Source organism: Triticum aestivum, chromosome 6D (genome assembly GCF_018294505.1).
Source record: "Triticum aestivum cultivar Chinese Spring chromosome 6D, IWGSC CS RefSeq v2.1, whole genome shotgun sequence".
Lineage (NCBI taxonomy): Eukaryota > Viridiplantae > Streptophyta > Magnoliopsida > Poales > Poaceae > Triticum > Triticum aestivum.
Window position 1 is genome coordinate 262,576,061 of NC_057811.1, and position 9,520 is coordinate 262,585,580.

General features: G+C 44.9%; 1 long non-coding RNA gene across 1 annotated transcript; it reads right to left on the minus strand.

Moving 5' to 3' along the window:
• Window positions 1-415: 415 nt before the first annotated feature.
• On the minus strand, window positions 416-3,842 carry LOC123144599 (uncharacterized). Its single transcript, XR_006471757.1, has 4 exons — window positions 3,393-3,842; window positions 3,214-3,292; window positions 2,211-2,315; window positions 416-648 (listed from the first exon to the last, which is right to left on the minus strand). It is a non-coding gene; the product is annotated as an uncharacterized lncRNA (long non-coding RNA).
• Between the last annotated feature and the right edge of the window lie 5,678 nt (window positions 3,843-9,520).

The following is a 9,520-nucleotide window of genomic DNA, read 5'->3' on the forward strand; positions in this document are numbered from 1 at the left end:
AGTGGCGGAACCAACTTGAACTTTCAGTAGCACGAGCACCCTCGGACAAGAATGTGTTGCCATCTCTGATTCCCCATGGACTCCCTTGCAGCCACATGTTTTCAGGGCCACGCTATTTGAGGTATATTGAATCTGGTAAGCATCCAACATGTAAAGTAGTCCTGATTTTCTATTTGGCACTTTGCGTGACAAGGTTCTAATTTTGGTTTGAGCCTGCAACAGACTACGTATTCCTAAGATGTGAGATGTGACTGATTTTTTGTTTTAACAATCATTAATGACAGTATTCTCATTTAAACCGGTACTGCTAACTTCAAATTTCTTATTTAGCGGGTGCTAATTTCTTATTCCAGGAGCACATGTTTGAATGTTTAGTTTGTTAGATTTTCAAAGGAGCCAAGTACACACTAATACATGACTAATTTGTGGAATTTTGATGTTACCCATGCTCATGCTGTAGTTGTTGAGAAACTAATCTTATCATATAACATCATCTTAGCATACAACCTGCATGTTGCCTATTTTGTTCACCATGAAAGGTAAATCAAAATTCTACACTGAACCTTTTGCAACCTCCATGATGAAAGAAAACCAGCCAAGAGGCATCGGACCAGCCATGCTCAGTTAGGTTTAGACTTGGTTCAGCATCTGCATCATTAAAGCGACAAGATTAGAGATTTGCAATACTAGGTAAACTAATTCAATCTTATTACCATATATTCATCATTGCTTCATTCTTTAAAATGAGCTACGCACATTCAATTATTTCCCTGCCAGAGTGTGATAGGGATGTATTTTAGAAAATAATACATAATGCTCGACTTTTTCCACTATCTATGTGATACTATTAGACTTATCAAAAGATAGAATCCTTTAAATCCTCCACCATAAGAAGGAAAAACAGTATAAGTTCCTCTTTATCTCAGACATCTGGGATCTACATTAATTGGTTTAGTTCTGAGGTTGACCTAACTTTCCAGGCTCATAATAATGTGGTGTCTCATGTTCTAAATCTTCTTTAGGTATACCATGGTATAATGCCTTGCTCGAGCATTCACAAAATTATGTTAGTACAATGGATTACTGATAGTGAAGTACTTCCTTCAGTGTACAGGCTTATCTTGGATTAATTTGAAAAAATAAGCCATTATAATTATCATCTTCTTATATGTACATCTGGCATTGTTGGTGAAGCTACCGAGTTGAGGAACTCTGGCAGACTTCTTGCAGGTATGCAAGGAGCAAGAACAGGGTAGCTTTTTGTTTCTCAGGATTTTTATGTTATCTTGCAATTTGTGACTTGGTGTCTAATGAGCAAGCGCATCCTAGGTTTTCATTTGGGGATTTTGATTATGTGTGTTATTTGATTTCAGACATGTCCAGGTATAGAGTATTACTAGGATGGGTAGGATATGTAGGTGATATGCAATCCAAATAGTGGATACAATTCACCATATATGTGGATGTACGGCCGCACAGAAAAATTGAGCACCTCTTCTAATTTTCTTGGAAAGTAGATAAGTCATTTTGGAGCATTACATGGTTTGCCAGTCTACTTCGCTATGTTTCTTAGAAGGAAAAACTAGGTGTTTGTTTACATGGATCTGTTCTTTCTGTTTTATGATCACACTCCAATACAATATGTGCATATTAGAAACCAAAATTATACTCTGTTGTCATTCATTTTTCTTCATAGTGTTACTTGCAGATATGGAGTCTATACGCATTCAAGAGGTAAGAAGGTTGTACATTAGCAGTATTTAATTGAAGCAACATGGGAGATAAAAAATGATGCTCATGTTTATCTCTTGGTAAAGACTAGCAACAAAGTTTTTCACCTCCTTTACACCATTTGATTTTGTAGGAGGCCTCTCCAACGCCAACTTAGCAGGAAAACTAGCTCTGTATCTTTTAATTTTCAGCTTCCAATACTTTTGAATCAAATATATATATATATATATATATATATATATATATATATATATATGTATATATTTTTTCTATGATAATACCCTGTCCTAATCATTCATGTTCGTTCATAAATTTAATGTTGAGTTCTTCCATTTATTTTATGTCTCAATGTAAAATGGCCCCAACCAATGTTGTGCAGAATCGAGAGCAGGCGGTATACGTAATGTTTATTCAGTTACTTAATGGTCTCTAAGGCTTTTGGAATCGTGCTGGTGTGGGAGAATAGATCAATAGTTTACCTTTCTCTATTTCAGAGAGGCTTAGTTATGTCAGCCAGTTTCCTATCCATGCACCTCTCTTCAGAAGAAGTTTCCTGTCCGTGTGGGTTAGTATTTGACGAGTTACTAGGAGCATTCAAAAACAAGAGTCAAGGTCAGCCGCTAAAACATGTGGGGCTAGATTCACCAAAGCAGGAGTTCACACATGGCCAACGCTATGTAGCGGTATCAAGAGTAACAAGTAGGGATGGCCTTAGAAGTTCTAATTTCATATGAAGAATCTAAGGAAAATAAATCAGCAAAAAAACCGTGTACAAGGAGATCCGTTAGTGCAAGAGACCTTAGAATATTTCTATTTTACTCTATGTAATGTTCTTAAGGAGGAATTTCCTACGGTTTTCCAATGAATAAGATATCTCTGCGGACACACATGGCTATGTTTGCAAATTTGATCTTGCACTAAAACAATCTATAGTCTATGCATTGCATAATCAGCATTAAAAAAAAATTAAGAACTAGATGAATCATGAACGTGTACCTTCAGTTTACTAAGTATTTGCAAATTACATCACACGACTCATGATCTAATCTGTCTCATAGCTATGACCTGACCACAATATATCTGTACGTACATCTGTCAATACCAAATCACAGATCCGTCAACATCTCTTCCTTGGGCACGGTCGAGCACGAAGTGGCAAGATTTTTGTTTTTCTATCTGAATATACTTGGATGATTTCATCAATGATGATTCAGTTGGTACAGCCGACCAATCAAAGGCTAGATTTGATTATTATTTTGCTAATATGCTAAGATCAATTCTGTCAACGGCAACCAATGTGGTGTGATTACTCATGGAGCGGTTGGATCTTCTTCATATTCCCACTTTATATGGCTAAATGGTGATGAATGCGGTATGTTCTACAGGTATGATAGCGACCACATATTACAGGTTTGATCCTACCAATTCAGACAATTTAGCTCGGGCAACAACATGCATAATAAGCTGACGCATGTGACCTACCGATTCTGCTCAGGCAATCTCCTTGACGACTCCTCCACCACCCATCTCTACACGACACCTAAATCACCTCACCGCACATCTGCATACAGACCCAAAAGGGAAATAAGGCATCCCCTCAAAGCAAGTTCCCAATTCTTAAGATAATACATAGTACAGAAAATCAAATGATTTAACCACACCTGATGTATCCCATAGTGGTTGCTTCTCTCTCACTTCCAGGTTGTTTAGAATGGTCAGATTTAGTACTGACAAATTGAAGGACTAGAAGGTATACAATCAAAAGGGGGAACAGAATGTATGGCCAGTGGCTGGATCGGGGATTTCATTTTTGCGGATCAGCGAGTGAAGAGAGGGAGACGCGACGGCGCAGCGCGTGGGATTGGAACTAGCGGCGACTCAGCGTCGAATCCTGGCGGATTCTTGGATCAATATTCGCCATGGATGAGAGGATGCCCAGTTTTGCTAGACGAGGGAAGAAACGGCAGGAGGAAGTAGGAGCATCTCTAGCAGACCCGTAGATGGTCAAACCCTTATAATTTTGGGTTTTATAGTTTTGGTCGAAAAAATGTCCAGAACAGAAACCGTAAAAATGCTTCAACCTGTAAAATTTTAAGGTCCATTGAAAATGCATACCCGAAACCTTTATATTTGGATGTTGGAAGGCCGAACCTAGAGGGCCCCGTATACCGGTAAAACCTCGTCGGAGCAAACACGCCGCCGCGGAATTTACCGGAATCCGCCATAAACTCTCTGGAATTCACATCGCACACCGAAAAAGGCCGCTAGATGCCGCAATCGATCGCCGCCGATTCGAATTGGACGAGCTCGACATCGCTGTGGCCTCCCATGACCTCAGCATGGCCGCCGGAATCCTCTTGGCATGGCAGGCAAAGTGGCACGACTCGGCTGGCAATAGAGCAAGGCGCAGACGGCGGAGGCGACGGGGCGTGGTCGGCGAGGCTGGGCGCGGCCTGCGGGCGACGGGGCGCGGCCGACGGGGCCGGCTTGGCCTGCTGGGGGAGGGGCCGGCTGTGGACGGACTGGAGGAAAGAGCTCTTTATCTCAGTTTTACAGTTTGTTTAAAGTATTTGTTCGGTCGTAGCTAAAATAAACCCTTAAAATGCATTTTTTTCTGACCCGTATCCCAGTTTTATAGTTTGCGATTTTAAGGGATCTTTAGAGATGCTCTAAGTATAACACGCAACCTTTCATGTTATTTCTTTCCTTACTAGATACATGGGTCCCAATATAGCAGGCTACAGTATGCTACAGTATTTCTTATCTTTCTACATGTCACATGTGAGCCTAGAGTATGGATAGCATAAGCATGTGTATATACACACGTTTTTTTTCGGGAGGTGTATATATACACGTAGCACACATATACCTGATGAAGAGTGCACAACTAAGAAGAAAAACACGAATAGAAATAATTATGTTTGATTAAACATCAAAAAATGCACACGCGCTAACATATTATCTTTTCAAAAATGGAGTTACAGAGCACTAATTTTGTCGATTTCATTTATTCTAAATAAATGTCATGTTAAATATGCAAGAAAAATAAATATGTTATTTGTGATTATTTATTAATAATAATAACTTATTCCTTATGACGTTTATTGTACATATAATTTTTTTTGTTTATAAATATTAAAATGTGCTAGCCCGTTCAGGTGCACAGCCAATACGTCTATATATGTTATGTCAGCCGTAGCCCTATAAGAAATGAGGAAAAAACCTCCAAAGGAAATTCAAATACAGAAAATACCATATGAAACTTTCTGTGAGTATCATGAGTCTTCAATAAAAAATCGAATGTTAATCTTAAAAGACAATATCAACAAATTTCTCGAGTAAAAGAGAACAAAAAATGTATAAACAATATATCCCACATAGTTAATTAGAAGAACTATGCAATAATATGGTTTAAAGGGCCTCTATAACAATAATATATGTTCCTGGTCGCATCTAATTTTAAACAAGCTCAAATTTCAACATGCTTTCATCATAATCAGGACACCATATGCTACAACAAAGTATTCCCTTTGTTGGAATTTACAGGATCATATAAGATATTGTTAATACATCATGCGCAGACCGGCCTTAATTTGTTAAAATGTACTTATAATTATGTAATATAAGCATTGTGATTGACGATAGATATATTGTATTACTGTGAGCAGCACCATGTGCATTCTGCCTTTTCTTGCATCTTGTTCATAGATGCATACAAGAGCGTTGATAAAGCCTTAATAAAGTTGCATGTTTATAATGCACATCCAAAACAATCTAATGAGAAATTACTCCAAGGGATATGCCTCCTTTCGTCTCTATGTCTAACGAATGTATATTTTTGCATCTCATTTTAATAGCAATATACAAACATCTTATTATTGTCTCACATTTCTAATTTCTACAAACTCTGCATACAATCAATACTAAATGTGCTAGCCCGTGCAGTCGCGGGTTGACGACTAGTTCATAGATAACTGGAAGTGGGTGATGTGGTCACCTATTACAGGTAGAGTCAAGGACCCATCATTCGGGACCCATATGGGGTCCATCATCAGCATAGGCAGCTCCCTAGACCATACCAACATCTGGATACTTACATCAGGATGTTCACTCGGACGGCTCGACGGCACTCGGACGACCACACGTCACTCGGCTGATGAACCACCACTCAGACATAGAAGGCAGGAGGGCATCGTGGGAGCTGCAAAGGTCGAGTAATCCTAAGTCATCCACTAAACAGAGCCATTGCTACCGTTACCTGTAACTACTATAGTAGAGGCTCATTATACTAGTAACTGACCCATTCAGTGTCATTAATTGCCTCGGCGACATGGGAGACATGGGGCTGCAGCGCACTCTATATGAGCCACATCCCCCCTCCATATCCAGGCACGAGCATCCTTTGTAACCATACCCATCAAATCAAAGTAAGCCTCAGGGCACTAGACATAGGGCTTTTACCTCCGTCGAGAGGGGTCTGAACTCGTTAAACACCGAATGTTACACCTACAACGCAGCTACACTCTGCCCCTTATTCATACCCCTGGTACTCATTGTCAGGATAATAACCCCGATAGTTGGCACCCACCATGGGGCTAGGCGTCTAGAAAATTTTCACGGCGTAGGTGGAATCCTTCACCATCATGTCAATCGGCGGCGAAATCCGTTCTGGGACACTCTCGTTCATTGTCGGTGACTCAGCATGGCTTCGCGAGGCCCCACTGGATGTGGAGGCGTTGCCCGTCCGCGGCGCGACGCATTTACGTGCATCGTCATGCGGAGTCCTTCTTCAACAGCCCTCGGCCCCATACCGAATGGCTGCCCACTCAACCATCATGCACCACCGCAAGCGTTCCAGGCGCTCCTGGCTTGCAGTGCTAGATCAAGCACGTCGTGGCCATCCAGGCCACGGCAGAGCACGTGGCGGCTCTCGAGTTCGACGAGCCCGCCCTCGACCTTTCTGAGGAGTCACTCGGCAATTCCTCTGAGGAGTCCGAGTGCAAAAGCACCGAGTCCATTGCTGAGGTTCTCATGGCAGATAACTCTGAGCACCGCAGGCCTCTAGGATACACGGACACCCGGAATGGCCGCGCGGGTGCATCACACGGTGACACGGGCGGCGGAGCCGAGGTCCACGAGCCGTATGTGCCTCAAGCTCTCACCCGAGAGCAGAGGGACGAGCCCCGAAGCAGGAACGATCAGCTCCTGAACACCCCCATCACCGGAACGACCCCTGAGGCATTGGCCATGGAATCAACTCGCCTGGCCACCCTAGCCGAGCGCGGTCGCCTTGAATGGCTTCAGAGGGAGCTGGACGAATGTGAACGTCGTCAACCCAGTTCCAGTCGGTACAAGCGTCGGCTCTACTCGAGTGACCAGCCTCGTAAGTATCAAGTCCTCGGTGCTCCATTGCAAAATCTGGCAGCTGCCACTCGGATCGCGGATTCCATCCAGCCCTCTGGCTCTTCGGTCGGGGAAGGGATTCGGCAGATCCAGACGCTTCTACAAATGGCGTTGTCGTAGAATGCGGCAGTGTCCTAGTCTAGAGATCGGATCCACAGCGCATCAGTGCGCGCAGAGACCGTTCAGTCGGCTCATAGCCCACTTGGCTCTGGCAGGCATCCGGCCACTTCCTCCTCATGAGATCATCATGAAGATCCGATCCGCAATCGACTTGCATCGCCCCGGCGTCACAACGACTACAATCGTGCCCTGATGCCTCCACCACGAGATGGCGCGTACGGGTGCCATCCCTACGATGACAGGCGGACAGACGATGGTGACCGCAGGACAAGTCCTACTCATCACATGAGAGATACTCGAGACCCATTGTTCAATGCGAGATCCGTTCTCTCTCAGAACCTGGTCGATAAAGGTCGGGCCCTGCAAGAAGACCAAGATCACGACGTACCGAGTGGTTCCATACCATCAGGTCCCGCGTGCTTCGGCCATTACATACGGGCAGCTGAGATTCCCAACAACTTCAGGTTGGCCACAGGGATCAGCAAGTTCACTGGTGAGTCCAAGCCTGAGATATGGCTGGAAGATTATTGAGTGGCAGTCCAGATCGGCGGCGACAACGACAACGTAGCCATGAAGCATTTGCTACTAATGCTTGAGGGCTCCGCTCGGGCCTGGCTAACGCAGCTCCCGTCAGGTAGCATATTCTGTTGGGATGACTTGGCAAGAGTATCCATCAAAACTTTTGAAGGCACTTACAAGCGACCAGGTGGCCTAGCCAAGCTGCAACACTGTGAGCAAAATGAGACTCTTCGTGAGTTCATTCAGCAGTGGACCACCTTGCACAATACAGTGGAGAGCGTCACCGAGCACCAGGCAATCTGTGCCTTCAGGGCCGGAGTTAGATACCGGGAGCTGAACATGAAGTTCGGCCGAACTGAGACCCTGACTCTCAGTTAGGATATGGAGATAGCCAATCGGTATGCCAACGGTGAAGAGGAAGATCGACTGAGGAGTGGCAAAAGCTGAGGAAGTGATGCACATTAGTCAGACAATAACAAGGGCAAGAAGCACAAGCGGAACGCTGAAGCTGGAGGGAGCGCTGAGGCGGAGGCCCTGGCCAGCCAAAGCAAAAGCAAGGGCTCCCAAAAGCAGAAGAAGGACTGGAAGGGAAAACGTGCCGCCGAGAAGAGTGACATCCTCGACCAACCTTGCCAAATCCACACGAAGAAAGATGACGGCGGTAATTTGATTTTGCCCAAACATACCACTCGGGAGTGCCGAATCCTGAAGCAAGAAATGCGGCAAGATTCCTCTGGGGACAAGGATGGAGATGATGATGACGAAGGCAAGGTTACTTCCAGGTACCCCAACGTCGAGAACATCCTGATGATCTTCGTTGACGTCGAGAGCAAGAGTTGCCTCAAAGTCATTAACCGAGAGGTCAACATGGCGGTCCCGACGGTCACCAAGTACCTCGACTGGGCCAAGATGCCAGCGATCTTCGATCATTCGTATCACCTGGCCCACATACCGACCCCCGGGAGGCAGGACTTGGTTGTTGACCTGGTCGTTGGTGGAGTCTGATTGCGCAAAGTCCTAATGGACGGTGGTAGCGGGCTTAACATCATTTACGCCGACACGCTGGAGGCAATGGGCATTCCGATGACCCGACTCGGCAAGAGCAACATGCAGTTCCATGGGGAAATACCTGGGAAGAAGGCCAAATCACTCGGGCATATCGCCCTCGATGTCGTATTCAGCGAAGAGAAGAATTTCCGAAAGAAGCGGTTGACTTTCGAAGTAGTAGACTTCCGAAGCGCTTACCACACCATCTTGGATTGGCCTACCTACGCTCATTTCATGGCCCGTCCATGTTATGTGTATCTTAAGCTTAAGATGCCAGGGCCGAAAGGCGTGATCACTATCACGGGCAATTGGAAGTTGGCCGAACAGTGCCCCTAGAAGGGCTCTCAGATTGCTGATGAACAGATGGCGATGGCCAAGTTGGGTGAGTACAAGAAGGCGGTAGATTCAAGCGAGCTCCTAAAGCCCAAGAAGCCGACTATGGAATCCGCTTTCCAGTCGGCAGGGGAGACGAACCCAGTGCACATCCATCCCGAGGATCCAAGTGCTGCCCCGACAAACATCTCCACCACACTTGACAGCATGTAGGAAGGTGACCTCGTCTAGTTCCTCCGTGAGAACTGGGACATCTTCGCATGGAAGCCTTGTGAAATGCGGGGTGTTCCCAGGGAGCTAGATGAGCAGAGACTCCGTGTCGACTGGACGATAAAGCCCGTCAAAGAGCACCTTTCGACGATCTTCC